The sequence below is a fragment of the Spodoptera frugiperda genome, chromosome 9 (assembly GCF_023101765.2).
Source record: "Spodoptera frugiperda isolate SF20-4 chromosome 9, AGI-APGP_CSIRO_Sfru_2.0, whole genome shotgun sequence".
Lineage (NCBI taxonomy): Eukaryota > Metazoa > Arthropoda > Insecta > Lepidoptera > Noctuidae > Spodoptera > Spodoptera frugiperda.
The window spans coordinates 2,044,324-2,061,434 of record NC_064220.1 but is presented as its reverse complement, the minus strand read 5'-3'; the positions used below and the strand labels follow the sequence as shown (position 1 = coordinate 2,061,434).

At 36.1% G+C, this 17,111-nt stretch overlaps 1 protein-coding gene across 5 annotated transcripts in view; it reads left to right on the top strand.

Annotated features, from left to right (window-relative positions):
- LOC118271319 (AF4/FMR2 family member 3) overlaps positions 1 to 17,111 on the top strand; it is a 182,569-nt gene that overhangs the window by 146,995 nt on the left and 18,463 nt on the right. The gene's annotated exons all lie outside the window — the stretch shown is intronic.

The following is a 17,111-nucleotide window of genomic DNA, read 5'->3' as shown; positions in this document are numbered from 1 at the left end:
AAGGGTTTTAGGATAAGTGAAGATTCTCATCGGTTTGTTTACTAGAGATATTGTAATAAAACATGTTTGATAGACAAAGGAATTGTAATAAATATTGCCAAGATCAATCGTAGTTCAGTATGACTTATTTGAAACGAATCTGAGAGAACAAAGGATCGGAGGTGAATTCCGAAAGGTGTACGAAGCCACGGTACAATGTTATGTTTTATAGCCGGGTGACGGGGTGATAAAACGTCTATCGTAATGTGGGTGGGGCCCTACCATGAGTTCTCGAATGTTTTTACTCGTATCGTGACTTATCACACGTCTCACTAAATATGGTGATAATGACCATACGCGGCGATATGTTTGCTTATTCATTAAGTAGAAATATGTGAGAAAAGACTTCTTGAATGATATTTTATATACACGATGATACACATTTATTTACATTACAGTATTCAACGTGCGCGTCTTAAACACTCGTACAAAGAAACTAGGGCGACCGTCTCGATTGTGACCTGTATACCCATTTTCTTAGTGGAACAACAATAATTTTGTGCCAGCAATACATTAAATAAGTTTTTGACGGAATTCGATGTTTTTATTGTAGAGTAATCATGTTTATACTAATGTCCTATTTAAAAATTCTATGGAAATATTGAAAAGGAATTTAATATCGACTCATCGTAAGTAGGCCAGCAAGTTTATGATAAAGCTGACACACTTGACTAGAAAGACGTTTAAAACAAAGAGATATGAGTTGTACGTGTAATCGTATTGCAATCGTAGGGGTGCCGCGGAGCTTGGGACATATCATTAAAATGCAGCGCGCGTGTGCCCTGCCCCCAGCCATACACTTCCTCGCCGCCAACCCTGGCGTACTCCATCACTCGTTACGCAATGTCCACACACACAAACACGCATAGATTTTATCTAAGTGTATCATGTTTCTCAGGCTTCTGTTTTATTACGAACTAATTTGAATTCTCTCGCTTCGATGCAGATGCACTTGCCACTTATTTTTTTATGGCCGAAAGAGTTTGATGCATATTTGTGATGTAAATAAATGGAACCATAAAATACTTATTGAAGGTAAATAACTCACAAATGTTTCGTATTATTGTAATAGTCCAATCAAAAATTTAAAAAGCGAACGAAACCACTCGAGCGCTTGCAATAAAATGAACAACAGAAGCGAGGCTTATATCGCACCGTGCCGTCGACCTCATGGAAAATTCACTGCAATCAGAACCATACACAATCTCCCACCGTCCGCTCGCCACAATCTCTGTAAGCCCCAATACGAAAGACGAATAGCGTCCTCAAGGACTATCAAGACCACGAAATAAAAGGTCTCAACTACACATTTATCTAGGAATCAATATACGTCCTATTGTCTTCAACCAGAAAGGACTTACCAACTTCGCAAACCAAGACCCGTGTAAAAACAATACGATACCGATGAAAATTGAACTCTACAGTATCGTCCTCAAGTTATATTTCACATTAAAAAGTCTTGTGGATGTTGCGAAATATTTTCCGACTTAATACCGGATGAAATAATGGCGCCTGAAAGCTGAAGGCGAGGCGTCGCACTTTCCGCTTCCCGGTCGAGAGCTAATTTTTTTCTTCGGGTTTGCCGCTGTTCAGCTTTTTAGGCGATATCTGTCGCGCTTTTAAACGCTTTGTGGTTTAGAACTCGTCTAAGATGGAATTTTTAAAATGTTGTTCCCATGTTTATCTGTCCCGCTATGTGTTTTCGAGTAAAGACTGTTTTTTCACTTATGTTTGTAAAATTATTTGATAATACAGACAAACAGACTTTGATTTATTTCTTTATTTGTTGACATTTGAAAGTACCTATTTATGGTTTAATTGGAATAAATGATTTGATTTTGACTTTGCAGTATTACAAACACTAGTGAGATTAGATAGTCACCTACTAGGACTTCTTTGTTCTAGTAGTCCTTGCAATTGCTTTAAATCCTAATTAGAAACATTCCTAAAGGCTACAACAGCAACGGACGTGCTTAGTGACGTAATAATTGATGAATGTCACTGCCACGGCCATAACACTTGAATCACAGTTTTACTAGTCTTTACGTAAACAAAACGCGTTATTGTTCACGGCTCGCTGGGATCAAACCTTGTCTTATATTGATTGTTCCCGTGATTTATTGCCGCCTGATTCGAGCAACGGATCCTCTATAACAATTTTGTTTCAAGTTTTAAAAGGGAATTTTCGGGTTGAAGCTTGAAGCCTTATTTAAATTAACACGTGCCCTGTTTATCGAGTTTCGAAGTCATTCCCAAAGTTTAATCTTGATCGATGTCCGACATCTTCTCTGAACATTTAACCCTTTTCTCTCCATAGACCGTCAGAAGAATATTCGATGTAGGTGTAAATAATACACATAATGTGTGCCCTAGGGTATACGCTGGGAGCCAGCGACCTTGTACCACCCCCAGTTAAACACCGGATGAGGGGAGCAAGGTGAATTTATGCGCGTAATACAATAATATCAACTAACTGACCGACACAACACAGTCGCAGCGTGTAAACAATTAACATCTTTACTTGTTCGTATTATACACATTAAACTATTGAAGGGGAACGATATTAACCAACCGATTTGAGTAGCAAACTGAAGTGCGGCGGGGTTGGCGACGAACTTCGTTTATCTTATTTTGCCGTTCTGCCGAGGGTCAGTGCCAATGTGGCAAAGTTAGATACACACATGAATTAGTGCCCGACGCTTGGTACAAGCGGTCCGTTTAATTTTCCAGCGTGATATTAATTTTAGGGTAGCGATTCCGCCGCTATATTCATGCGAGAGAACAACCCCTCTATTGTAGATGAGCGTTGATGATAATGTGGATCACTTTGTTATTAAATTGTTGTAATAATTTATCAGGTGAGAGCTCGGGTGCCGTGTTTATTTTGCGATGAACAAAATCCACAATTTAAATGTACTGCATTGTCGCTGTGGTTTTGCGATGAGCGACATGGGGCTATAATGTAAACCAACACGCCCACTCTATCAACTAAAATGATGTCGCACGCTCCACTGGTTAGCAAGTAGCTAGACTGCCAATTAATTGAATGCAGCATGGATTATGCGAATGCGAGACGTCCGTATCTTTAAATAATTGCATCGTAAACTCGCAGCTCGTGGCATTACACTCAATTGCCTTTGCCTATTACTCGAACCCTTCCCGAGTGGCTTGGCGCAATATTTCATGTCATATTTTTCATAATTAATTATGAAAACATTCAATCAAGTGGAGTTGAACGTCAAGTCCAGAAGTGGGCAGTAATTTCCCCCGTAACAAAAGTTTTCACCCGATCGGCCCCGTACCCGGTATCTCGGAAAATTGTAGACTTAATCCGATCCGTACTTAGATATTTATTTACCTACATTGGAAGCCTCCAAACTGCTCGTTTTCGTGTTAATTGCCTCTAGAAGTTTACCGCTAATCTGCTTAAGATTTTCATAACGTGCTCTTTTGGAGTCGAATAATTAAGAAATAATTTTATCATCATATACTTATGTACCTACGTAAGTGTATACTTGTATGATATAATAAATTGCGCACCATGACGTAGGGTCTTCAAACGTCACCTGACGATTGCGTCGCGGAAAATCATATCGAAAACATAAATGAGCGCAAACAATTATTACACTTATGTAATATGTGTGAAATGTGACGTCACAGCGGTGGTTTTTCCAGGAGAATAAAGTGATTTGATAAACGTCAATGTCATTGAGGTGAAATAAAGAATTGGCACGGCGTTGTGGAATTAGGAATACCGAATGGGATATTTAAAAGCGGCCGCTGCCCTTGTTCCTAAGGGCTCGTGAATCTTTTGTCTTCCTTTGGGAGGCTCCCTCACTTTGTATTGTCGCAGATTCTGAGGCTTCGGTATAATAAAAACGGTCCTTTCTCTAATTATGCAACACTTTGACACCGAAATTTCATTGTTCTGTCCAAGTATTGTTTCTATAATAGTTCTTAGTAATATTATACAGAAGTTGTACAATGCAGTGTAATAAATAACTGAAACAAAACGATTTTTACTTTAAACACGTTTGAGGAAACCATGTGAAGTCATAAAGATGTTTGAAATGTAAACTTAATTGTGAGAATTAATTTTATACAACTTTTTTTTTTTTTTTTTTTTTATGAGACATGCCGGTAATCGAGCAGACGTATTACCTGATGGTAAGCAATCGCCGCCGCCCATGGACACTTGAAACACCAGAGGCTTTACAAGTGCGTTACCGGCTTTTTGGGAGTCAGGAATTTAAGGCTTGTTGTTCGGGAATGGGGATGGGGAAGATTGGGAAGGGGGGAATTGGGCCTCCGGTAACCTCACTCACACAACGAAACACAACGCAAGCGTTGTTTCACGTCGGTTTTCTGTGAGGCCGTGGTATTACTCCGGTCGAGCCGGCCCATTCGTGCCGAAGCATGGCTCTCCCACACTTAAATACGTATATCGTGTATGATTATGACTAATGTGCACGTTAGTATGACTTTTAAACGAATGTAAAGTATATTTAAAACTTGAAACGTCGAAGGAGCGGACATTTTGTTCGTCAGGCAAGTAGAATAGCTTAAATACTTGGTGGGTACAGAAATAGATGGAGTTTGTCTGTGACTGCATACTCGTATACCATTTACGTAGGTACATGTGTCGATGGGACCGCTGTCGATGCGTTAAATGCCTTTTCTCTGGATGAAATATTTATAACGCCTGTCGCGACGAGCTGTCACATTATCACTTCTCTCTGTCGGGATTTCCAGACGTATTCGTATGTCTGCATTCTCATGAAACTTGAATGTTAATTGTTAAGTTATTTTAGGAGTTGACACGCGTTACTTAAAAAATAAGTTTAAATTAAGATACTAACATCCTTTAATTAAATACTAAGCTAATATTAAATTCAATATTGTCATGATCGAGAAAAGTACTACAATTAATAGCAGGTCTCGTCCTCACTAATCTAACGCCATGCACAATAGTGCAACGCGTGACGCGCGTCCGAAACCCGCGCGGTCAGTACACTCGCGTGCGTCGGTGCGTCGCGACGTTCCCCGCCGAGCCCAGCGCGACCGTACGCACCCACGTGCCGCGCAGACAAAAATAAATAAACGCGACGCGTGCCCCATCCTCCTCTACAACACCGGTAGCCTTATCTCACTTAACATTTACCACCCAATACTTTAAACGATTATAAAGCCAAACCCTAATACCGATCGTTCGATACCTTTGTAGTATACTGTCCAAACTGGGCAGTTTCCCCTGTCGCCTTGTCCTGACTCAGACGAAATCGATGAAATGCAAACATGTTGATGTGCGAATAATCAAACCCCGATTCAACCACCCTCGTACGACGAGTAATAATAGCGAGGGGCGCGGGTGGGACGTGCACCCGCTCACGTACGCCGTGCATGCATGCACTTAGCCAATTCCAATTGGGTTATTCGGTATTTCCATTGATACGGAAGTTTCATACATCAAAAGTATTGGATGCTGTGTTGCGTTTCGTGCTGGCACCCGCCGTGTGCATCCAAAAGAAGTATTCTTTCGAATGGGTGGTTTCACTCCAAAAATAATATTATGACAGCTTCATAAGCCTTAATTTTTATTTTCTTATTACAATCCATGATATTCTTAAAAAATAATTCATGTTAAAACATAAATGTCACAATTCTTCTTTGACTTGATTAATTCTTAAGAAACAATACCCAATCTAATTTACAAAATAACACTTCAACTAGTCTTGCGACTAATCGTGCGACTAGTCGAAGAGCTTATTTAGTAAATAGAGGGGAAGTAGGGGCTCCTTTGTCACCACCTGTCCCTTGTAATAGCTTTCGGAAGACGCAGTCGCAACCGGCAAGCGGCGCGAGCGCATCTGTCCTGGTTTCGCGCCAAAACAACATGTGTTTGTTTGTTTAGAACTGTGCATGAAGTGTAGTGAGTGATTGTACTTTTTTAAATCAGTTTTGAAGTGGTTTGTGAAGAAAATGTGACATAATGTTGGGATTACTTGCTTCGGATTTCGGATACAAGAATCGATTAACTCTTCTGCAACAATTAATCGATTGTGGCGATGTGCTACTAGGGAGGGAGCTCGTTTACGGTATGTTGTTTATGTTACGTCATGACGTAATCCATAGGGTGCAATGTTTATACAGATATTCAAGCGATAATAACTATCGTATGAGTAATAGTTTCCTAGAAAATACGATGTACTGCAATTCTTTATCAAATGAAGGCAATTTCTCTATGATTTATAGTGAATAGTAAACTTTGGAATCAATCAGACCTCTCATTCATCTTTATCTGAAAATATTGAGGCTGAACGATTGATAGCAAGCTTTATGTTACCTAATTAGGTCAAAATATCTCTTTGAGTAAAGTTCAATTTATATTGCAATTAAAAAAGATATCAGATCTACACTCGATAATAATTTAAGTAGTAATACAATGGCTACTATAAACACGTTTACTATAGCTAAGTATGTACTATAAAAAAACGCGTAATTTATTTAATTTTACTCTTATTGCCATAATAACCTCTTTATGCCATACTTAAAGGAAGTTGTATTGTTTTCCCACACTGTAAATAATTATAAGTAATAAGTAACTTGTCTCTACTAGGTCTTGTACCTTAATGGTATATTTCTTATAGATTTAATGAGATAAGGAAAAATCTATTTTACTGACATAACTATAAGGAGTTTTATGACAATTTTTGTAACAAATAAGAACGTGAATAAAATAAGTAACATTATTTATAATAATTATTTCGTATACAAATATGTTATATAACATACTTAATTACTTAACAAACAATTGACGCTTATAAAAATATTTTCATGATAACTTTGAACATTTTTTCCCACAATACATGGTAAATTTTAATATGTTCACGCACATGTGACAATACAAACAAATCGACATTTCGACATTTAAACCCTTCTAGTTAAACAGAACCAAATATTAACCAAAAAACAAAATAAATTAATCTTATATTAGCTCGCAACTCGTACGCAGAACAACAAAACAACGACTCCTATACCAAGAATCGTCTCATGCTTAGAAATGTATGCAGAAAATGGAACGGGCGCACGCGGCAGTGTTTGACGATTACTGCGCACGAGTCGATCGTATCAATTCATTATTTATTGTCGCATTGTCCACACGTATTGCTGTTCTGCTTTAATTAACTTAATCTGTACTGGGTTTTTGAGAATTTGTTATTATTTTTTATCTTCTTACTATACTACAAAAAGGCCTGAAAAACCGGACACAATATATTCACTGCTTATATAATATGTGCTCCTTTATCTACACCTATCTGCTAATACAGGAAATTTTAATCTTCTTTCCTGTTCTTCAATTTAACATAAAATTTCACTGAAATTTGTTTAGCCGTTTTTGAGTAATCGAGTTAAAAACATATAAAGGAATATACTATTAACTTTTGTTGAAGTTTCAATAACCTTGCGATCAAATTTAATAAATATTGAAGAAAATCGTTTATTAATTTCGATAAAAGCCTGTTGATTTGTTATTTATTATGGTGTTTCTGTTTATCGTTGGGGAAATCCATAGTATCGGACATAAATCGTACAAGTCATTCTATCTGTACACGTGTATTCTATAGTGATTGTTTCCGCGTAAAGATGTTATCTTCACTTAGTAATTTATCTTTATAATTGCTAATTATGGCACTTTAACTTATTATTGTATCGTAGGCAAGTATATAACATTACGCTATTTATAACATTATGCTTCTACAGAGGTGTTTTTACCAGACATCCTCTTTCTGCTATTTGGCATAGTACCTCTCTTGAATTCCTAAAGGCCGGTAACGTACTTGTAACGCGTCTAGTGTTTCGGGTTTCCATAGGCGGCGGTGATTACTTACCATCAGGTGATCCGTCTCCTCGTTTACCGTCAAATCTTTATATATATAATTCTTCTGTACGTGTGTATGTCACTGAACTCCTCTTAAACGACTAGACGGATTTTGATGAAACTTTAATTGTGTGTGTTCAAGAGGATCTGAGAATGGTTTAGATTCACAATTTTGTCCGCTGGACAATGTTTTTTTAATTAATTTTTAATTTATTAGTAGTTGTTGATTTTGGAATGTTTTACATCGGATCCGACGGTTTTTTTTTACGGCGCTACCATCGCAGTGTCAAATATTAATGACGTTAGATATTGTCATAACATTTGAATAATAATTTTCATCAAAAAGGTCCAGAATGTTTTAGCTTATTAAAAAAAGAATAAAATTTTCAAATTAACGTGTAGAAAGGACAACGTCTGTCGGGTCCGCTAGTAAGTTTATAGGAAATCCTGATCTGGGCATCGAATCAATTATCCCATATTCAGCAATTACATTTGCAACCATTGAATACCATATTTTTTCTATAATATGTTTTAATATATCATGTCATTTAAACTTTATATAGAAAAAATAGTCGTTTTTATAAATGAAATGAGTTTTCGATTCAAATGAGGCTTACGTTACAACCACCTGTATTGGAATTGTTTTTTTTTCATCGAACATAGCCATCTGTCTTGCACCCTGTATATTGAGGGGCGATTTAATTATAATTTGTACCTGTTCCTTCAACCTTCTGGCTTGCTTAGTTTAGAGTTGAAAGTCCGTATGTACTATTATTTCTTATGTATCTATCTATCATATAAAATTGTGTTTCCCGAAGTTAATCGTTTTCTTATATATGATATCTTAATTGTTTTGTTATATCGTGATATGTCTACATACAGACGTGTTAAACAATTAAATTTTCAATTAATATATCAATTATTTAATAATGGTGTCTGTGATATATCTATAAAGATGTACCGTAAGTTTGATTACTTATTTAGCTAGCGATATTAGAAAGAGTTAAAGGCTATTTTATTTATTAGTGTTTAGCAGTATAAAAACTGATAGGATACTCAGTTGCTCAATGCTTCCCAATCTTCCTAATCCCCGATTCCCCAACCACTCCTAAATTCTAACCCCCAAAAGACCAGCAACGCACTTGTAACTCCTCTGGTGTTTCGAGTACTCATGGGCGACGGCGATTGCTTACCATCAGGTGATCCGTGTGCTCGTATAGCGGCTTATAAGGCTTACCGGTTTAAAACACAAATAAATATATTGTTTTAGACTTAGATAAAATGTTTGGTTTTGACTTTCCACGTTAAATACAGAAACATTCTGCTATATGCGAACATTTAGGAACTTTCTGGAAGTTTGCCACCACTTGTTGCTATTTGTTGAGTTGTTCATTGCGCCCATACCTTTATTAATATGTACTGTGTAATTACAGATAGAATAATCATTTTTGTTTAATGTTGCGAAGACATGTTTGCTCGGAGTTAAGCTAAAATGTCACACATAGAAGCTACTCTTAAACGATTTCACTTTAAGATTATGATGAAAATCTTTAAATGTAGGGTTTAAAATCGATAAATGTAGGCTGTTGTTTAGGGTTCATAACTAATCTAGAAAAGAACTATTACATTATACATGTCTTTTTTTTTGGTACAGTTGTGTGTAAAATTACACCATAGAAGAAAATACTTCATTTCTACTTAATTTTTATACAAACAATATTACCTATCTACAATAACATTTACTGAACAATAAATACTCATAAAAAATAATGGAAGTGCACCACAATCTGCACAATCAGAATAGCACTGACTACTCCGATATCAATGGAGTTTTGCGATTCAATTGCTCAAAGATATTAAAGTGAACGCTCGCGTTTGTCAACGGACATGATAAATAAAGTGGCTTGTTGCACAAACGTTTCGTTTCCACTGGATATGGGTTTAATTAAATCAATGTTACATGTCTACACTATGCGCCATTGTCGACTTACTGCAGCATTTTGTGTCTACTTATATCTTACTGCCTGTGACTTCACTCGTATTAATATTAGACCTTAATTATTATATGTTATCGGCTTACTCACGTAACTGTTTGACGAGGAACTCGACTAGTTTCAAGCCATGCTAGAGGCTCATATTCATGAGCAGCATTCCGCAACACACGACGCGGCGATTGTCGCGCTGCTACGTGAGTAAGCCGATAACATATAATAATTAATTTAGTATGTCTCACGAAAGTTACAATAAAATATTAGACCTCTTTCAAGTAAGTTTCCTATACATATAAAAAAATCACGGATCCTAACTTCTCATTCCTTACCCTTTTTAGGTATACAGAGCATCAGAAATTGGCAATTTATCATGAAGGGATATACAAGGAATGAGAAATCGGACGTTTTCCCGGAATAAACATATTTACCGTTAGTGGGACATCAATAATGTGGGAATATCTTTTTAAAATTGGTCCTGTAGTTTAATGGCTAATTTCAATAACCTATCTATCTGTGGTATTGCCTAATAGAGATAGTATTTTGACATAAGGTCCGTACAAAAAGTGTCAAAATCTCTCTAGTCTATTGAGTGAGTTAGTCTATACAAACAAACAATCAAAGAAATGTTTTGTACGTATCCAAAAGTCTTTCGCTTATAGTGCAGAACTGCAGAATTTAGTGCAGTTCCGACTTTTAGTATTCCATGTTAAGTTGATTGAAATATTGCTCTGTCCCGATTTATATACGGTTCCAAAAAGTAACGTAAATGTTTTTGCCTTTCATAGCATTTCTGTTATCAATTGTTCAACTAAAATATATTGATATAAAAAAATGGTTTTGTTTGTCAGTATTTTGACTACGTAACTAATTGCTTTGCAGTAAACCATGGCGTTCAGAATTACTGTTTTTTCTCTCTTTCTCTCTGTGCCTCTCTCGTTTACCCCTTTTTTGCGTAACTTCGTCCACTTTCTAAGGACACATTTCTTTTGCGTCGCTTGTTTTTTTTTAATATTTTCGTTTCGCTTTTTGTTTTTACAAATAAGTACCCGCTGTTTATTTATTCGGGTCTTCATTATTCTTTTTTTTTCGTTCTTATTCTGCGTGGTATCCGTTTCTACCGGTTTTTTAAACAGAAGACTTATAATTTATTTAAACGGATAGCCTTTTGTTTCTGTTTACAATACAATGTAAGTTGGAATAGGTTCGTAAAGTAAGTTGGGAAGCTGACATGCTTGAAACAAAAGACGGCACATCAAGGTACACTTAAACTGTTTATTCACTGTTAATTTCAACTTAATTGCTTTGTAATAAAGTCTAGATGAAAAGATCTTTTTCTGTAGCCTTTTTGAATCATCATCGACAGTCAGTGATAGTTTACTACTGGATTGTGGACCTCCTGAGCTCTTCTAAATATTTAAAGGGATTACAATAACTTCCATGCTTGATAGGCGGGTTGCATCTCCTTTAAAGAAACAAAAACAACTCTTTATTTGTCTCCTTTTATAAACTTTATAGTAGTAAACAGGATGTCTATTGTAGATATATTTTAAAAGGATTTTCCTTCTACCAACAATATGTGTATAGAAACTAATACGTCATAAGTTCTAAAGGACATGAAGTGGGTGGTTAGCGCATGTCCTACGTGTGTCCTTACATTATGACACAGATAACTTTATCATGGAGTACTAACGTATATGTATAAATAATCATATTTCATTTATTTTCGCCCACGACTTTCCCCGTTGTTAAAAATAGCCCTTGTAGGCTTATTCTGGATTTCGTACCACAAATACGTACAAAGCTTATTTATAGTGACATTTCAGTAACAAATACCTTTTGATACTGGGTTTGATAGCAAATGTATGCACTATGGAGTTTCAGAAATCGATTCTAGTTGGTAATGTCACTTACGTCAATCGTCATGTCTAAAACTTTTCCATACTTGAAAAATATTTCTGAATTCTTTACATTTACAAACAGCAAATATGTATTTGTTTTGTCTTATATTAAAGTGGAATATAATATAATGTCGACCCAAGAAACCTTACTTAACTCTAGTCAGTAAAATATTTTTAAGACGAAAACTTTGATCGTACAAAAGCAACAAACGCGCGGTCGTTGGCGCGGGCTGAAGCAACTCAGCAACAGATGTCGAGTTTTGCATATTAGTCGCAATGTCGTCGGTCTTATTCGCGACTTGTCGCTTGTCGCAGTCGCAACTGCACTCCGCGACATGATTTATGAATGCTTCCTTGCTAGTTTTCTTTTGGAATAATTAAAGTTATGTATAGTTGGTTTTCAATTCAGTTTGTTTGTTGGAAGTAGGTGATAAATATTGAAATGAGAACAGAATTAATCTCCAACCTGTCTGTCAAGCGTGGCGATTATGGAAAAGCCGTACTTAGATGTGATAGGTATGTCTATTGGACACATGAAAATAAGATGATAGTATTTGTTCATTCAAAAAGTTTGTCGCATATAACTATACTTATTAATATGTAGCTCAGTCATTTCACCAAACCTTCAATGTATTTACTTAGTGTCAAATAGTCTTTCATTAGTCAATCAGCACAAGCAAACTTCAACTTCATCACCTTAACAGTATTATAGCCTATTTATAGCATCTATCTAGTATTCATATATCCTTTTATAATTCCCACTAAAATTATGAATGAAGTATCCTTTTCACGGTTCCCATTCTCCTACCCCGTGTTGATAAAAAAAGGAACAGTACAGTCTATTTTTACACGTACAATTCCCAATACACATCCAATTTTGTTACGTAAAAAATATAGGATCTAAAAACATGACTGCCGGTGACATTGTGGGATGTAAAATAATGTATAAGAAGCTGGGTTTAGACGGAGGTACTTATGTATTTTTAGACACAGTTACAAAGTAATAAAGTTGTGAGGTTCTGACTTGTGACGTAATGTTGTTTGAGCTGGTGTCGTGAAGGCGGTAAAAGAAAAGCCGAGACATTATAAGTACTTGTGGAAATCTCAGATCTTTTCAGGTAAAACTCGTCGTTAAAATATATAGTCAATAGTTTCTTGGTAAAGTTGTATTAGGTCGCCTTTTGTTCTAGTGTTGTTTCGTAGTGTTTATTAAGAGTTGAATAGTTTGAACGGATCTTAAGTTTATGTAGCATAAAATCACACCATTTTCCTGAAGTGCTAGATATAGTGAAGATTTTTCTATATTTCCCTTGTTTCTTACTAGTTTTGAGTCATATGTCATAGGGAATGAACCTATTGTCATAAGAAACACAATTTTACTAATTTTAAATCAATCGAATAATTATGTTAGCGCTACTTTCTAGAACACCAATCAATGGAAGTCCAATAAAAAAAAAATGTGTTTGATGATAGATATTTGGGAACGTTATAAAATATGACGTTACGACCATAAGGAGCCGAGCATAGCAGATGAAACCGCGAGGAAGTGGCTAGTAAAGGCATAAGAAACCTACGATTATAAATCAGCAGTTTTCTACACTACACTATGAGGCTACTTCATAGCTAGCTCGTTGTAGCCGGATGTTGTAAGCACATAACTCTAACTATAAACAAAGGATACTGATATGTTTACTATTTCGCCTCAACTGCTGTTCGCGATGCAATCAATAGCGATGTGTTATTGTGTATCATTATATTGTATGTCTTCTCGCTTAATTGATTAGTTGTAATTGACTTTAAAGGTTCGATGTTTAGGCCTTGTAAAGGTATTTTCAGTAATATTTCAGATTATTGTCCCTCGTATAGTGTGTATATTAGCTATGCCATGTTCTCATGTTAAATGAAATTTTATAATGTGAAAAAATGGAATGAAAATTGTCCTCATAACTAAAAATATTTCCCTGTATTAACATAAATATCTCCACAGTAAAAAAAAAGCTACAGTAATTTCGGTAACTAGACAAGAATCAGCATAGCAACAGAGTCTTACAATTCAACTTGTTGCCACTGCTACTATAACATTTACTACGAAATACTACCGAAGCTTAAAATAATGGCAAAAACTTTGTTACGTCACTACGTCATGTAGTACTCGCATATCATAGATCAAAATAAGCGTTAGTACTATTCGACATTTCCATGATGGATTCGCAACGGTAATGTGTTAGAAAACAACAACAACGCTATGCATAAGGAAAACAGAACTGTAGTACATTATACTACTTTATTATAACACTAGCTTCTGCCAGCGACTTCGCTCGCGTTCCCATGGGATAGAACATATTACTCCAGTCAGCGCATACCCTGTCTGTATACAAAGTTTAATCTAAATCCGTTCAGTAGTTTCAGCGTCATTGTCGGAAAATACATCCAAACGTCCTAATAAACAAACTTTCACAACATTATTTTTTATTGCTAATTTTCTCATAGAACGGTATGTATGACGTCACATTTTAGTGATGACACATAAACAAAAATGATCACACAATGTAACCTGTTTCATACCCTTTATTTGTAAAGACACCAAATTATTTAATCATCATCATTATCACGTCAGCCATAAGACGTCCACTACTGAACATAACTGCCTCAGGACTTATAAGTCCATTTATATAATAAATAAACTAAACAAATAATCTCTGTATAAACATAAACAGTTCTGAAGTTCATGCTCAATCTCTTGTTAGCTCTTCATCAGGAAATACGCCATCGTGCCCGCGCAGTAAGCCGGCACGTGTACTCACGTACTGAACCGCATCCACGTGCATGAACTTCAACTAACGTGGGTGGTCATTCATTACGCAACTTAACGCTCGTCGCACCATTGCACTCTACAACAAACTACTCAACTTTAACAAAAAAATAAATAAATGCAATTAAGATAATTTTTTGGTGTTACACATCTATTATGCCGCATTGACACTCCATTGATTCACGCATCCGTGACGACTTTAGTGTATAATGACGTCACACAGCGCTGTGACGCTACCGTTACAGCGTTGCCTCCAATCTATTTATAGAGGACAAACTTCGATGAGTGTGTTTTTAGTTCAGACTTAGCGTAGGATGTATGAATGAAACGTCAAGTTGAGAAGAAACTAATACCAAAGGGCTTAGACGTTTCAACTTTGACATTGAACCAACTACCACTTGATTCTACGATAGCATTAGGATTACAAATGTACAAAAACTAGGCTCTTAATGTCAAGTTCAAATGAGTTCGTAGGTCGCTGTTATATCTATATTGGAGTAAAAGGCCTATATAGTAAAGATTTAGCCAAATGGGCAGCAGGTTCGACCGCCTGTCTGACACTGGCAAGTCACCGCAACCCTACGTGTCATTGACCCTGAAGGACTGTCGGTCATAGTCCTCACATTGCGTCATCGGTCTCAGGGTAAATGATTGTGTTCACTTCTACTTTTGTTCATGGAGAATTCTCCATAGTTTAGGTGAAGAATATTTGAATGCGTCATTGATGAGCAATCGTCGTAGGTGACGCTAACAAAACGGTTTCAAGGGGTGATTCTTGGTATTTCCTTAGATGGAAAAGCGCTATTTTTAAGTTTAGCTGGAAATTTCGTAACTTTGCAGTTTAGAATTACGTCAGGCCTATGACCTAGACTTCTAACAAAGTTGCTTTTAAATACATGGCGAAAAGTGGGGGTGTAACACTTTCTTATGCCTTCTGCAGTCGTTTAGGGGATTATACCCCTAATATTACGTAGTCCGATAGGGCTTAACCACGAATCAGTAAGAATGAGTTTGATCGACGAGTTCGATTCACATTATTGATGGCTTTACAGGTGTTTACGTAGAAAATAAATGCGTTATTTCAATCTTCAATATTTTTACACAGCTCACAGCTCGCGAACGGTGTTCATATTTTTTTTAGATTCATTATTTATACACGAGTCCCTGGTTTTATAGATTGTCGAAATATTTTGTATCCAATTGGATATTCGGTGAAATGTCAGTTTCGGGATTGTATTTGTTTTATTATTTTAAAGGTCTGATTATACGTGTTTGACGCCCACGTTTAGCTTGTTATGTTATTAGGACAATAACAGATACAATTTCATCCTGTCACTAACAATTTTCAAACACATAACAACAATATTTTCTAAACAGAATCGAATCTCTTCCTCAGCGACGCTCTGCCTAACAAAACAATCCCAGTATGCAGTATTAACAAGAAACACAAATATTCAACGTATTTAAACGTATCCGTGAGAATTGTTAGAAGTGTAATGTTTGCTTTAAACATAATTATGTGCACCGAGGAGTTCAAGGCACTTTTATAGGTTGTTTAAAGTCGACAGGGTATCGGCCCGGCACCGAACCCGCTACCGACATGTTTACATTACTCTACGCCTATGTAAACATCGACAGCTTCCACTGAACGATGCACTTAAACCAGGTGCTGCAGGGAGACCACACAATCGGACTCTTTAGCTAATTACTACTGCAGTACTCATAATTAACTCATAAAAACTATTAACTTAAAACTGTTTTTCAATTATTACGAGTTTCCGATATTTCGGCACTGTTGCAAGCGCCATGATCACGGATAAACTCACAGATTTTTTAAAAAACATGGTAAATATCCCGTTTTAAGTTCCAATTATAGTGTTAGTCACCATGTCAGTTTTAAAACTTAGGCTTTTTTTGTCAAAACGTTGTTATACTAACATTAAGTCTGGCATTGATGTATTGTTTCTTTTTATTTGTTTGTATTCTAATTTCAAAGTTATACGTGACCAGTCAGAAACTTGTATAAAAATAGATAAATAATAACTTAATACGAGGTTATTAACTTAAAGTCCGAACGACATTGAAAAGCTAAGGAAACACTTTACGAATGTAGACAATCACATAAAGCTATCTTTTACCGTCAAAGAACTTTAGCACATTTTGTATCTTATTAACTAAGCTATAAAGTTCGAAATTGTATAACAGATTGAGGATAACTTACCGTGCTGGTGTACGCATTTTTCGGTCAATTTTAATTAGTCGTAATTTGTCACTGTAACTGCTACTATGTGTTTATTATTGTTGTGGCTTCTAATGAATGTTCACTGTCTGTCTGTTCGTCACGTCTACTGAAGTATCTAGGAACTTTAGTCCACACGAACAATGAATATCTTAATTCCAATTTGAAGAATACAGTATATTTTTCTATGTATAATAAGTATCCTGAAATGTATACTAGATTAAATGAATTATGTTTGTAAGATGTAGTCATT